The sequence below is a fragment of the Moschus berezovskii genome, chromosome 1 (genome assembly GCF_049115385.1).
Source record: "Moschus berezovskii isolate FMDL1 chromosome 1, NW_MosBer_1.0, whole genome shotgun sequence".
In the NCBI taxonomy this organism is placed as follows: Eukaryota; Metazoa; Chordata; class Mammalia; order Artiodactyla; family Moschidae; genus Moschus; species Moschus berezovskii.
This window is the reverse complement of record NC_142460.1, coordinates 104567245-104579392: the sequence shown is the minus strand read 5'-3', so window position 1 is coordinate 104579392 and position 12148 is coordinate 104567245.

Here is a 12148-nt window from a genome sequence, read left to right as displayed (position 1 = left end):
GTTGGCAAAGAGGATCAGGTCTTGGTCCATGGGGGCTGGGCTGGCGCGAGATGCTCAGAGAATGGGCCTTGTGTGGGACTGGACAAGGTTCCCTTTCATTTCGTGAGGCCTTGGCAGCAGCCCAGGGCCCACAGACTCTCTCTCCCGCCAAGGTCAACCTGACCCTGACCTGGGGGCACCACTGCCTGGGGCAGTTGAGGTCAGGAGTTGGTGACTTGGGAGAAGGAGCCCAGTGCAGAGGTCCAGACTCCTGTCCTCTGGCTGGGCTGAGGGTCTGAGCAACTGTAGTTCTGTGTGTCTGGAGTTCCTGACACCCACCCAGGGCTCCACCCCACCCCCACTGCAATCTTGATGGTCCTTGGAAAGACCTCCACTGGTCTTGGCGTCAGAGAAGCTTGGTATGGAAACCAGGCCTGCCACTTGCTGGCCCAGTGACCTTGGGCAATTCACTGCCCCTCCTCATCTAGAAGTCAGAGCCACTCATGGTACTTTGGAGGTTGCTGGTGAGATAAGACACCTGAGCAAGCATCATACCCATCCATGGAGTGTGGCTGTAGCCTTACTGGAAGCCCAGCTGATCGGAGACAGTGACAAGGAAACAACCAGATTGGACTCGCTTCCTGCTGCCTCAGCCCTCTATCTCATGGTCTGTTTGTCCATCAGAGCACTGGGGGCTTCCAATTCTCAGGCCCTAAAATCTGTACAATTTAAAGCAGTCAAAACAAACCCTTCACTCAATTTATGCAGAAAGGGAACAAGCTCCTGGCCAGGCCTAATGGGTTCCAGGTGTGCACTGTGCCCTGCAGCAGCTGAAGCTGCTACGGTGGCTGTGGCTGTGCCTCTGCCCGGCTGGCTGGGGGGTTCAACCGGGCCCGACCTTTCTAACCAGGACCTCCAGCCTGTGAAGAATGTAGAGTGGGGCCAGGCCTACCCAGCATGGTGGGACAGCCCACCTTGTGCTCAGGAGCCTAGAGTTCAGAGCCAGGAGGTGCATACATGGCCGTCTCCCAGACTGCTTCCCCTCCTCTCCCCAGCGCCCCCCAGCGCCGCCACCCCAGCGCCGCCACCCCAGCGCCTCAGTCAATGCTGAGCACCTCGGGTGAGTCTGGGCTTGACTTCAAGAGGTTCTGGGGTTGCCGAGATTACTTTCACAGACCTGTAAAACTCCTCACAGAAGGTCGACCATGGGAGTGACCTCCCAGAGAGGCTCAGGGAACCAGATGGGAGCCCAGGGGGCAGGAGTGAGGTTTCTTTTATTACCACTATATATTAATTATCATGTTATATAATCCGAGTGACAGTAGTTATTTATTAATGGTGAACCATGGGACCAGACACTATATTCACTGCTTTCCATGCAAGAGCTCAAGCACATCCATACATGGTTAGGCTCTTGTTCTCTCCTGGAACAGAGAGGGGACAGGAGGCTCAAGGGTCCCAAGAGCGTTGCCTGAGGATCACTTGGTCAGGAACCTGCTGAAGTGGGGTTTGAGCCCAAGGCTGTCTGACCTGAAGGCAAGGCCCATCCCACTCTACCACATTTTTCACAGGCTGGTCCAGTCTGTCCCTAAGGTGTCAGGGAGAGTGCGAGAGTGTAAGAGTGCACAAGCGTAAGTGTGTATGCAGGACCTGGTTAGAAGGTTCAGTTCAATTCAGTCAGTCAGTCGTGTCCGACTCTTTGTGACCCCATGTACTGCAGCATGCCAGGCCTCCGTGTCCATCACCAGCTCCCGCAGTTCACCCGAACTCACGTCCATTGTGTCGGTGATGCCATCCAGCCATCTCATCCGCTGTCATCCCCTTCTCCTCCTGCCCTCAATCTTTCCCAGCATCAGGGTCTTTTCAAATGAGTCAGCTCTTCGCATGAGGTGGCCAAAGTATTGGAGTTTCAGCTTCAGCATCAGTCCTTCCAGTGAATATTCAGGACTGATTTCCTTTGGGATGGACTGGTTGGATCTCCTTGCAGTCCAAGGGACTCTCAAGAGTCTTCTCCAACACCACAGTTCAAAAGCATCAATTCTTAAGCGCTCAGCTTTCTTTATGGTCCAACTCTCACATCCATAATGACTACCGGAAAAACCATAGCTTTGACTAGATGGACCTTTGTTGCCAAAGTAATATCTCTGCTTTTTAATATGCTGTCTAGGTTGGTCATAACTTTCCTTCCAAGGAGTAAGTGGCTTTTAATTTCATGGCTGCAGTCACCATCTGCAGTGATTTTGGAGCCCCCCAAAATAAACTTTGCCACTATTTCCAGTTTCCCCATCTATTTGCCAAGACCTTAGTTTTCTGAATGTTGAGCTTTAAGCCAACTTTTTCACTCTCCTCTTTCATCAAGAGGCTCTTTAGTTCTTCTCTTTCTGCCATAAGGGTGGTGTCTTCTGCATATCTGAGGTTATTGATGTTTCTCCCAGCAATCTTGATTCCAGCTTGTGCTTCCTTCAGCCCAGCATTTCTCATGATGTACTCTGCATATAAGTTAAATAAGCAGGGTGACAATATACAGCCTTGATGTACTCCTTTTCCTATTTGGAACCAGGTTAGAAGCTAGTGCAGAGATTTTTCCCTGGAGTGATGCCAGAAACTTACATCCCCATCAGCTGGGTACACTATCCCCTTGTCCAGACCCAGCCCACCCCTGCCCCTAGCTGCCTCACCCCCTCACCTCTGGACTGGGCACCCCCTCAATGTGAGCTGGGTGGCAGAGGGGATGCTCAGCATTGGGGCCACCATGTAATCATTCCACTCCCACCCACATCAGCTGGGCCGTCAGGGACAGATTGGGTAGTCACTGCTGGGGGGGGACTGGAGACCCACCCCAGGACTGCAGGTGCTCTGGGGTCATGACTACCTGAGCCCTCCTGTTTGGGCAATTATTAGTAATAATCATTTTGAGTTTCTATTGTCTCAATAATCTTCGCATACAAATGACCTCTTATTGTTATAACTTCTCAAAACACCCTGTACTTTCCTTCCTAACACCAATTTGTAATATTAAATTTATATACATGTCTCTTTGGTTAATTCTGTCTTCTGGCTAGACTGTAAGCTCCAAAGGGTAGTCTGCTTTCTGCTGTAGCCCCAGTGCCTGGCACAATGCTGGCACATAGTCCACACTTGAAGAATTTTTGTTGAAGATATTTATGGATGAATGAGTGAACTGGAGGCAGTGGAAAGCTAAGAAGAGGTAGGGCAGGCCACAGAAGGAGGCTAGGAAGGGAGAGAGGTATGAGGGGGAAGCTTTGGAGTCTGTCTATGGAGCTGGGTGGGACGGCATTGTTGGTGGCCCCTGAGAAGCCAGGTGTGGCTCTGGGATGTGGTGGCTAAACCCTAGGGCATCATCACCTGCCTGTACTCAAACTGTGTGTCCCCTGCCCCGCTCCTCCCGGGGCCGGAAATCAGGGGGAATCTGTGGAGGCAAGCCTCTCTTACATCTCCAGACCCTCAGAACCCAGAAAGGCCACCAGCCAAAGTTTCCCCCACTTCCATGGACACTCAAAAGGGAATTCTTGAAGGATCTCAGTGTTTGGGCCACTCAGGGAGGTATGGAGAGCAAATCAAGACTAAAGTCACAGGAAGGGACTTTTCCCAGCCTGTATCCCATTCCTCTGTGTCCCTAGAGCTGCTGAGCTCATAACACCCTCTCTAGCCCTCAATCCCCACTCCTTAGCCCCACTATTCTGGGAGTGTGGAAAGGGAAGTTATTAGGAAGATCTGGGTTCAGAACCAGCTCTGGCAAGTTCTAGATGGGAGACCCTGAGCACCCTTAGCTTCCCCATCTCCAGAAGGGAGGTGATAATCTCCACTATTAGCGTTGCTGAAGATCGCGTGTGCAGAGCTATTCCAGTCTTCAACACCAAGGAGGCACTCAGCGAAGGGCAATTCCTGGACTCTCATTCTTGCTCTGCCACCAACAAGCCATGTGATCTTGGGGAGGACACACCACCTCTCGGGCTCAGCTGCATCTGTTAAACAGGAGGGTTGGATCAGATCATCTTGAAGGCCCCTTCCAGCTCTAACTTGCTTGGTTCTATTCTGAGCAGGGAGCCCCACCTCTGGGGCAGGGGCAACAGGAACATTCTTTCAGCTCAGATTCAACCCAGGCACATGCCTGCCCAGCCCCATCCCGCACATTTAGCTTGGAGCTGTTGCCACGCTGGCCGCGCCCTTGGCACCAGGCTGTTCCCCGCCCCCGCCCCCCTTGCCAAGGCCACAGGTGGGTGGCTCCATTCCTGTCCGGTGGTAGGAGCCTAGTAGGACAGAGAAAGAGGATGGGGGAGAAGAGGGAAGGGTAACCTGGCTGGAGGAAAGCAGTGAGGGGGTAGGGCAGGGCCTTGAACCCTGTGGGGTTCATTCAAGCGCTGCCACTTTCTAGTCGTGTGGGTCCTTGGGCAATTGGCTGTAACTTCTCAGAAGTCTGTTTCCTCATTTATGAACCAATAATAATAACAATTTCTACAACCCCACTGGATTGCTGTGAGATTAAATAAGAATACATTGTCAAGTGACTGGTATTCTGGAGTTTTGTTCTGGGGTGGGGGGTGGGGGTGGGGGTGTGGAAGGTTCACACATCCTTTCCTCAGTCCCTGGGGAGAAGGAAGTTTCTTGAAGGCATATGCGGGCGCTGGGGCGACTTTCCAGAGGGCCTGCGGACCTCACCCTGCAGGCTGAGCCCCCTCCCCCTGGGCTGGCAGCCTGGGGTCCGGGGCCGGGGAGCCCCAGCCCGCAGCTCAGGAGGGTAGGCTGCGGCCAGAGCCAGCCCCCCAACCCCCACCCGCACCAACTCTGCCTCCGTGCTAGCGTCTTTGATCTGCAACCTTCAGGGGGATTAAGAGCCTGAGAGCCCCTCTCCCCGGGGTCCCCCGCTCCCCGCCGCCGCCCTCCCTCCGGGCTGACCTCCCAGTCGGCGGCCTGGGCTAGGGCTTGCTCCGCCGCCGGTGGTCCCCGCTCCTGCCCGCCGCGCCTCCGGGCAGGCCACTGGGATTACAGGGGCAGCGGCCGCGGCGGGCGGCTTCCGGGAGCTCTGGGGTAGGGGGGTGCTGGGGTCCTGGGGGGGCGGGACGAGGGGAGGAGGCTGGGGACGGGGTGGGTAAGGGCCCCGGCGCCTCCCGGCCATTTTGGCCGGGGAATCGGAGTAAAGTGTTTAAAAAGAAAAACTCTCCGGAGGAGGACGTAACCTTTTCTTAACATCTGGGGCTCAATTAGCTAATGACAGCAAAGCCTTCTCCGGTGTCGCTGACCCCTCTGCAGCAGCCCCGCTCCCCCACCCCCGGTATTTATACAGCTGCGGCCCCTCGCTGGGACGCGGGGCAGGGGGCTTGGCTGGGTTATCTCGGCGGAGATCCGCCGCCCACCCCAAAAAAAGAGAAAGAAAAGGCTTAGCGCGCGGTCCCGCCCACCAGCCCGCAGCCCTCCTCGCCGCCGCTGGCTCTCTTCCCTTCCCGCTCGCAGCTCTGGTCGCTGACTCCGCCTCCTTCCTCCGGCCTCCTCGACTCTCTGTGCTTTGCCGCTTCTGCCCATTTCCTCACTCCTCCACTCTCTCCCCTTTCGTGTCCATCACCCCCTTGCCTGGTTGTCTCTCCTTTTGCCCCTCTTTCTCTGTCTTTTCTCCCTCTCCCCAGCGGCTTCCCCACTCTTTCTAACTCTGAATAGCTCCCTTGTTCCCCTCTGGGTTCCTGTCTCCCTCTTATTCTGCTGCTTCCTCCCCACCTTTGTCTGTCCCTGTCTCAATCGCTGAATGCCTCTCTGTCCTCCAAGAGGTGCGTCCTGCCCTGGCTGCCAGGCAGACACTCCTGAGGGGAGCGGGCCTGGTGCTGGGCCCGCTCTGGGCCAAGCATCTTTCCCACTTCAGAGCTGTGCAGGCCTAGGGCTGGGCGCTTGCTGACTTACCTGGATCCCCGGTGTTGGGGAGTGTGGGAGGACCGTTTTTAAGGCACGAGCTCTTCTTGGTTAGAGCCAGAGGAAATCCCTAGGGGCTTCCCAAGATGCCTGGCCACTCCAGCTTCTGGAATCTCACCCTCCCTGCCACTTGCTCACTGCCACCCAACCCCAACACCCCCAACACAGTTGGTATTTTGAATTCAGATGCAAGTGCAGACACATACTTTCCTCTTTGTCTTCCTTCAGCACAGTTAAAACTAGCAGGAATCTTTTAAAATAATTCACCAACACTAAGGAAAAAAAGTGGTAAGTGCAGAAACTAAAAATAGCACAAGAGAGTCCTGTCCAGAGACAGCAGTAGGGTAGCAAAGAAGAGAGTAAGGTTTGGAATTAGGCTGGATTCATCTTGGAACTCCATTGTTTAAACAATCCTGTAATCCCGGACGAATCACTTGAGCCTCAGTTCCCTCACCTGTAAAATGGGGATAATAATAATTATTAAACAGTAATGAAATTCTTTGCCTATAAAACTGCCTATAGTCAGTGCAAGGCCAAGTTCTTTCGTTAGGACATTTGCTTTTTATTTTCTTGGAGAAAATCTTTCAGTCTATGGTTTTTCCAAGAGAATAACATTTTCCAGAATTCTACTTCCATTTATAAATACTATTGAAACTCTCGCACCCCTTGCTGACTCTATAAGAGAGAAGGGTTCAGATCCCTTTCAGGGAAGAGCTCAGGTGGTTAGCGTTTGCGAACACCCGGGTGGGAGGAGTTCCTGAGCCCTAGGGTTGACTCTGGATTGGACCCTCGGCTTACAGAATCCTGGATGCAGAGCCGGGTGCCTCGCGTACAGGATCATGAATCTCCACAAGAACCAACCGAAAAGGGTACTGTTAGCCTCTTTTACGCCCGGGGAGACGGAGAAGCAATTTTCTAAGTACCACTGCTATCTCGGAGTAGAAACTGGACTGGATCCCAGGGGTCTATCCTCTAGAGCCCAGGAAGATGTCTCCCCAGAGGCAAGGGGTAGAAGAGGGAAAGGAGCGGGGACACTTTGGGCAGGCCGCGCGGGGCAGAGGGGCACAGCTGGCACTCTTTCTGGGAAGCACTGGTAGGTGGGTTCCACCCTCCGACCTGGAGCCGCCGGGCCCTGGGTGCAGCGGGGAGGGGGAGACGCTGGGAAGCGTGTTGAGCCCCGGCCGCCGACGCTGGACTGGCTGCCCGCGCGCCGGGCTCGCTGCCGGCACCGGATGGAGAGTCCCGAGAAGGCTTAATTTGCAGGAAGACATTCTCATCAGATCTCGTCTCCGGCAGCGGAGCGCTGCTGCCGGGGCTCGGACGGGGCTCCTCTCAGCACCCCTCCCCCGGGCCCCGGCTGGGCGAGAAACAGAGCTGGTGGTAAAAGAAACTGGAGCCGCGGCGCCGGGGCGGCCGCGAGGGGCTGGGGCCTTGGAGGGCTTGGCTGCCTCTTGCCAAGGTCAATCAAGCCGTCCCCCGCGCGGGAGGCGCGCGCTGCATGCGCCAGGCGGCGAGGGGCGAAGGGCCGGAGGTAGGGGGCCAGGGTGGGGCAGGGGCCAGGCCCCATGGACGCTTCCCGCCCTCTCTGGGGTCAGGCACTCTGGCTTCCCGGGCCCGGGGGAGGATGGAGTTGGGGTGTGCGGGCCAGAGGCTGGGACCCAGGCTGCGGGGTCTGACCCCCTCAGGCGGAAATAGAGTCTAATTAGAGACGTATTTATGCTAATATGCACCTGGCTAGGCTTTTCTAGGGCGGAGAAAGTGTGTAGTGTAGAAGGGAAAAGTTCCGGAGAGAGGAAAGTTCCGGAAGCACTTGATTCCGTGGTAAAAGGCTCCAAGGCTCTACTCACCCGGCTGAGCGGCCTCGGGGAAGTTACTTGGAGATGCTATTGGGCTTCAGTTTTCTATTCTGAAAAAAGGGACACGGGTCAAGTTTCTTCCCAGGCTGGTCTTTCTCAGCAACAAGGTGGAAGTCCAGCCCTCAGGTTGCTGTGGAGGCTGGAGCAGGGACGAGTTGTGAGGTATATGGCAGAGGGCAGAATCTTGGGTGTTGCAGAGCATCCGGAGTCATAAAAACCAGAGACACATTTCCAAGGGCCTGTGGCTAACTGTGCCCACTGTTAGCCACTTGTCAAACTTGCCCAGAAGTCAAAGTGACGGGCCCCAGGGGAAGGAAACTGAACAAGGGTCCCCGGATTGATGGCAGCATGTCAGAAGGAGGAGAGCCGGTGGTACAAGAAGTAGGAGATGGGGCTGGGCAGGAGGGAGAAGTGGGTGTTTGATGGTAGGACCCGCTTGAGCTTAATTATAAGGTTGGGGTGGAGGGGAGAGATGGATTGAAGATGCCAAGGAGGGAAAGGGGAGTTGACTAATGGGGTCATGTCCTGAAGCAGGTGGAAGGGTGGGAGCTAGACCACAAGAGGGAAGGAACTGGCCACACTTTGGGGTGGTGGGTGGTGGGGGGAGGGGAGGATGTTTGACCCGGAGGGAACACACTTCATGGTTCTTACTCAGCTCAGTGGTGGAGGAGACCTCAGTGCGGTCATCGAGTGAGGAGTGAGAGTGGACGTGGGAAGAATTTACCTTGGAGATGGAATTGGGAGTAGGGTGGGCAGGATGGAAGGGCTGATGAGCAAGGATGCTGCTGAGGTTGGAGTACAAGGATTTGAAAGCAAAGTAAAAGAAGCCTTTGAGGAGAGAGGAGAGCACTGGCATTTACGGAGATCGCCTTATGTCCTTCCGTTCATTGCTTCATTTCATTCCCTACCACACAGTGCAGTAGGTGTTACTAACCCCCTTTATAGACCGGGAAATGGAGGCTGAGAGTGACGAGGATCTTTGCCCAGGGTCACATAGCTGGTAAGAGATGAAGGAAGGCCTGATTGGAACCCTGGTCTCTCTGCCTCAGACCAGAGGCTGCTTCCATTTTGCTCCACTGGGCAGGAGTTCTGACCCTGAGGCCTCAGCGGTCCTTCCTTCCCCAGGTGTGGCCATCCTGGGGCACTGACCCATTTGGCTGGAAGGAAGGGCTGTGCTTTCGACTCGTGCGGTCTGTCCTGAGCCCGGCTGATCTTGCAGGAAACTTCCACCCCGCTGAGATGAGCGGGGGTGGGGGTGGGGGGGTGGGGGGAAGAGTGGGCTTTTTTCCCCCTACATGAGACTGAACCGTATATATTTTTCTGCGAAACGCCATTTTATCTTAATATTTCCGTATATACACCTGTTTTAAAGTTGTGTACTCCTCCTTTGACTGGTTATTCGGTTTATTATTTACTTTTTTCTTACCATTGGACATTTATATTGTTTCCACAGTTTTGCAATCAGAGTGCTTTAGTGCACGACCATCTTTGTAGGAACATCTTTGAGCAGAAAGAGATTTTTCCACAGGATAGATTCCTAGAAGTGGCATCAATGGATCAGGAATATGCTTGCTTTAAGTTCTTATGAATAATACTAAACATCCCTCCAAAGAGGCTGTATCAATTTACAGTCTCTCCATCAAAGTATGAGCGTCCTCATTCTTTCACAGGCTTGCCACTGAGTATCATATAATATATATACATATTTGCCAATCTAGTGAGCAAAATAGAGTCTTTCACTGTTGTTTTCATGTCTGTTTCCCTGACTCTCTGCGGCTCAGTCAAAGGCCCTTAGCTGAAGAAGGCATTGTTTGAGAAAACCTGAGGACAAGCTCAAGAATGAGTAGCAGAGATGTAGGGCAGCTGTGAGGAAGAACTTAATGTCAGTGAATGCTATCGGGACCCAGATAAGGGAGGCAGCTCAGTTCCTTTCTCTGAGCACATTCCTGTACTCTGGGTGGATCAGATACCTCCTGAGCACTGAGTGAGGGCTGGCTTGTTGTTTAGTCGCTCAGTCATGTCGACTCTTTGCGACCCCACGCACTATAGTCCATTAAGCTCCTCTGTCCATGGGATTTCCAAGGCAAGAACACTGGAGTGGGTTGCCATTTCCTTCCTCCAGGGAACCTTCATGACCGTGGGATCAAACCTGTATCTCCTGCATACCACTGAGCCACCTAGGAAGCCTGAGGGCTGGCTACCAGGGCACAGGCTACCGGAACAAGCTAATAGGCTGCACGGGCAGAGGAAGGCAGGTTTCAGGGAAGGCCCAGGAATGAGTTCAGCTTCCTGAAAGAGCCAGGGAAGATTAGGGCCACCAGGTTCTGAGTGCTCAATGGAAACTGGGAGGTCCATAGGCTGAGGAGGTGAATGATGGAAAGAGAATAGGACTTCAGATTCTTGACTTAGCCAAAGTGGGGGCGGGAGGAAGTGGGGAATGGTGGGAGCACCCCTCCACCCCAGACACAGACACCTATGTACATACCTATCCCTAGGGTATTCATAACATAGTTGATATTTTTGAGTACTAATTATATGACCTTGACTTGTGTTTCCATTTATTGAATGACTTTGTCCTACAATAATTCTGTGAGACAGGTATAATTATTATCCCCATTTTAGAGATGAGGACATGGAGGCATAGAGTTAAGTTGCTTCCCCAAGGTTGTGATGCTCGAAAGTGGCTAAGCTATAATTCAGACTCAGGTTATGGGGCTTCAGAGGCCAAGCTTCCAGCCTTTATACACATAGCTTTTCACAGCCTTCCTCAGCCAGTATAATAATAATAGCTACCATTAACTGAGAGTAAACCAGGAACACTATATTTTTGTCTCTAATACTTAAAACAAATCTATGTAAAAGAAGGTGTTATCCTTAATCTAAAGATGAGAAAAGTGAAGTTCAGAGAAGCTGAGTACCTTGGCTAAGATCACCCAGCTAAAAAAGAACGAGAGTCAGAATTTGCACTCAGATTTGTATGAATCTGAAGCCCCAGCCTCTTCTATGTCACCACAGGACCTTCATGACATAAGGAAAGGAGAAATGACACAGCATAGAGTGGTCAGGACTGGAAGGGGCCTCTGAAACCATCTAATCCAAATTCTCTCTTATTATAGACATAGAAAGGGGGCGTTCCCTGTTGCTCCAATGGTTAGGACTTGGCACTCCAAATGCTGTGGCCTGGGTTAAAGAAAAAAAACAAGTCATTTAGATGGAGAAAGTGAGGTACAGAGTTGTTACATGTCCAAGGTTACTCAGTGACTCTCAGAACCAGGCACTTCTCCAGGGCTCCTGCTGTTCAAGAGGGACTGAAATTTTTGTCTCATCTCTACATGTGAGTGCAGCCAGGAGGGAGAAGCTATATGTATGTGTGTATGTGGGTAGGGCGGGCAAGGGCGCTGTCTGCCAATCCCTCCCTCATCAGCGGGACTGACTGGGAAGCAGAGTGGTTGTTTGGAGGAGGAATCTAGGGAAGCCATCCTTCCCCTGGAACCTCTTCTCCCCTACTTCCTCCTCTTAGCACGTACACGCACACACACAATCTACCCCCAACTGAAGCACAGCGTGAGCTGGTATCCTTGGATGCAGCTTCTTTTGAAGGCTATCTAGAGCCTCTCACCATCTTGATTGACCCAAGGACGGCCATTTCACCTTATAAGGCTCCCTGATAAGTTACGCAGTGTCCTTTCCAAGGGTGTGTTTGAACATGCAGATTACCCTGGGACCTAGCAACACAGTAAAAAGGACATGTCAGTCATTCACACCTTCCTGTGAATGATTCTAGAATCCCTAAGTTCTCTGAATGTCTTTTAAATTTGGATTTAAATTTCATTAAAATATGAAAATAATTTAGCAGTTATAAAGATAGAACTCTTTGCAGTTAAACATTTTTATGGTCTAGGACTTCTGTTCCTTAAGTTGGGACGGCACAAACAGGATCTGTGAACTGCTGGGAGCTCATAGATGGGATCTATGAGCATTCCTTTTGAGAGGTATGTTTATACGCATTTGGAAGACTAAGAATCCACCTGCCAATGCAGGAGACACAGGTTCAATCCCTGGGTCAGGAAGATCCCCTGGAGGAGGAAATGGCAACCCACTCCAGTATTCTTGCCTGGGAAATCCCATGGACAGAGAAGCCTGGCGGGCTACAGTCCTTGGGGTCACAGAGATTCGGACACAACTTAGTAACTAAACAACAAGAAGAAGAAGCAAGGATTAGACAGGAGGAAGCTCTGTTATGACAGTCTTTCCAGCCCTGGACCACATCTACCGATGCACTGGGAGCCCAGAGATCTGGATTCTAGTCTTGATTACTTAACTACTTGGGGCCTCAGTTCTCCAGGTATAAAATTCACACACTCTTCACCACTTTTCTAGCATTCTCTCTGCCA